A 2923-nucleotide genomic window follows, 5' to 3' on the forward strand; every position below is an offset into this window, starting at 1 on the left:
TTTTACAGGGAGATTTGGAGATGTGTCCTAAAAAGCGACTAATTCTTCGCTACAGAATATTACCTCCTCCGGTTGATAATGATTGCAGCAAGGCAATATACCAGGTTAGGAGTTTTTTGTCATAGGCTCAATTGTATCGTCGATGAGCGACAATGCGTGCTCGATACGCTGTAGCTTGTTTTGGCTGGTTAATGCTGGTTTGATGAACGTTGTTTTGTCGTACGACGCCTTCGCTCACCGCCCGACGAACGGGATATCTGGAGATTCCAGAGGTCTCAGCGACGCGACGCACAACCGAACGCGCTACAACAGGAACTTTTGCAAGCTTCTCTCGCACCTCATCGCGTTTTTATTTTCGCTTTTAACCGCACTTCTTCTTGATCTGGCTGGACCATACACTCCCTACAACACCTTCGGCGACAGCAACGGCGTACCGCTTCCAAATACGATGGGTGTACAGCCAGATTTCAGACTATTCTTAACATAGGCAACACGCCGTTGTCAGTTAGCTTTAGAAGTTCGGCAATGATGGTTTTGCGCTAGATATCTGTTAGATTAAGCTTGGACATGTATTGATGGGCAAATTGCAGTTGCTTCAGATTGCACTTGGTTCTCGCGGCGCAAAACTGGTAGTGGTAAAAGCTACACGCATCCATTGAGGTGAAACCGGTGGCTATGAAAAGAGGGGATCTATGGCTTTGGTTAAAGCCAAGTATACGTTGTAAATACGTAGTTTTGGCTGTGTTATTGGTCAAAAAGTCTGACAGCCTGCAATCATTATCAACCAGAGGAAGCATTAATTTGTGTCCTCCAGATTGTCCTAAAACTCAAACATTAACTTTCTTCCGGACCTTCTCACGTAAAATTACATAAACGTTACTTAATACCCACATTAGAGTTACTTATTGTCCTATAGCACACTACCAACCATTTATCAATCTCCACCACGGCAGCTAAGCACCATGGACCATCGCGGCTACTCCTTCTGCATCAAGTGCTCGTGTCCTGAAACAAACACGGGTTACTACGTCTGCAAGAGGTTCCGCAAAGGATGCAAGGCTAGGATTACTGTCCGATTAGGTGCTGCTGTAGCAGAAGGGGTTCTACATACGTGCGACGAGGCGGTGCCACAAGTCATTGATGTGCGCAGCGAAATGCGCCTAGAGCTACAGCGACGCAGCGTCAGCAACATGGCTACCCCTCCAGCGGTTGTCTGGCAAGAGGTGTACGACGGGATCAAGCGCCGCCACGCTGCCGACGACGCCACGCTCACTATCATTCCATGCGCACCTGCCGTCTCTATAGTTAAGCAGACACGCAAGGAGTACGGGTGGTGGTGTATAAGAGGCCATACTCTCTCCATCAGAACGCTGTGTAAGCGTCAAGGATCCCAGGTCCTTTCTACACTTAAGTGTGAAGTACCCCACACAGACGGCCACCGGAATCTATCGCATGATCGGTTTTGGGCACCCTGATTTGGGTATATTACTGCGGTATCCGAAGATTACCCTTTTTATAGACGGCACCTTTTCGGTGGTACCCAAACCTTTCAGCCAATGCCTGATTGTGATGGAGCTTGAGCCTGCCGTCAATCTCTACGTACCCTTTTGCTACGTGTTGGTTCAAGGCAAGTCGCAAGATATGTACCACAGCCACATTTATCGTGGTAGTGGTACAACTAGTAGTATGGACAACCCTATAGGGATACATTTGAGATTATATGCACCACCAATAGTAAGTATCGATTCTTAACAAATTACAAATAAGAAGGTTATATTCGCCTACCAATTTGTATAAACTTTTCAGGTTTCACTCCGCCGTAAAGGTTTAGCATGGGTATAAACTGGTAGAAACATGGTGTACGAAGCAAAATATAGCTCATTTACTTCTCGACGTAAATACTGGTATTGTTTTTAAATATTTACCTTTATTCAGTTTTTCTTACACTAAGGTGTTGTGCTGCACAACTTGTGCAAGAAAATCACAATTAATAATGGATCTTAACACCTATAAAGAGGTATGAAAACGTAGCTGTTGAGGCCGGCAAGGTTAGTCGAGCGGGAGAAGGATAGGATATGCAGACTGGCAGTCTAATGAGAGCACGTAACGCTGCCGGGAAGCGCGGCATCATCCGTCATCATTTTGCCATTGGTCGCTTGAAGTTGCAGCCATTTCAACGCCTTGCTGCTGCCATTTCACACCGCATCGAGACGCTGGGGATCCTAGAAATAGTGATTTTGGAGCTCTCCCTCATCATGCGGTATTATTCGCGAAGCAGTAGGTCCGCTCGTATGTGTCGTTAGAGCTGTATAGGACCAGCCACCGTGGGCGTCGCCAGTGGTGGTCTCGAGCGGCCCAGTACTTCTAGCAGCAGTGGTGAGCTGCTCCTGGTGCACTTGCGGAAATTGGAGACTTTCGAAGTGGACGAGAACACGAACGGGAACACAGTACTGGCCCCACAGAGCGGGTTCATCTTAAGACTAAAGTAAGACTTCTACTTTCTGAGACTTGTGTAGCGCAAGGTTTCATAACTTCCCTGAGCAGAGTATAGATAAGTAAAGTAGTGGAAGGTAAGAAGACGAGCTGAATAGTAAACGTGTCGTGTAGATGGGTTTCTAACAGGCCTCCCTCGAAGTACAGCTTCGATTACTTGTGATTCTCAACTCCGACCAGTTCGAGCAGATTCTTCAGACGACTCTTTTCGAGAGGTTTCTTGAATACGTCCGCAGGGTTTTCGTTACCTCGGACCTTGTGCCGTTCCATCACACCCTGCTCGACCTGTTCTCTTTCGAAGTGCCAGCGTGGCTCGATATGACGGGCTCGACGTCTGTAAGCTGGATTCGTTGCTAGAATATGTGCTGCTTAACCCCTCTGTTACCAACGTCGTAAGTTACGACTTTGAGTAGGGCGAAAGTCGTAACTT

The sequence above is a fragment of the Phytophthora infestans genome, genomic scaffold, assembly GCF_000142945.1.
Source record: "Phytophthora infestans T30-4 supercont1.4 genomic scaffold, whole genome shotgun sequence".
Taxonomy (NCBI): Eukaryota; Oomycota; class Peronosporomycetes; order Peronosporales; family Peronosporaceae; genus Phytophthora; species Phytophthora infestans.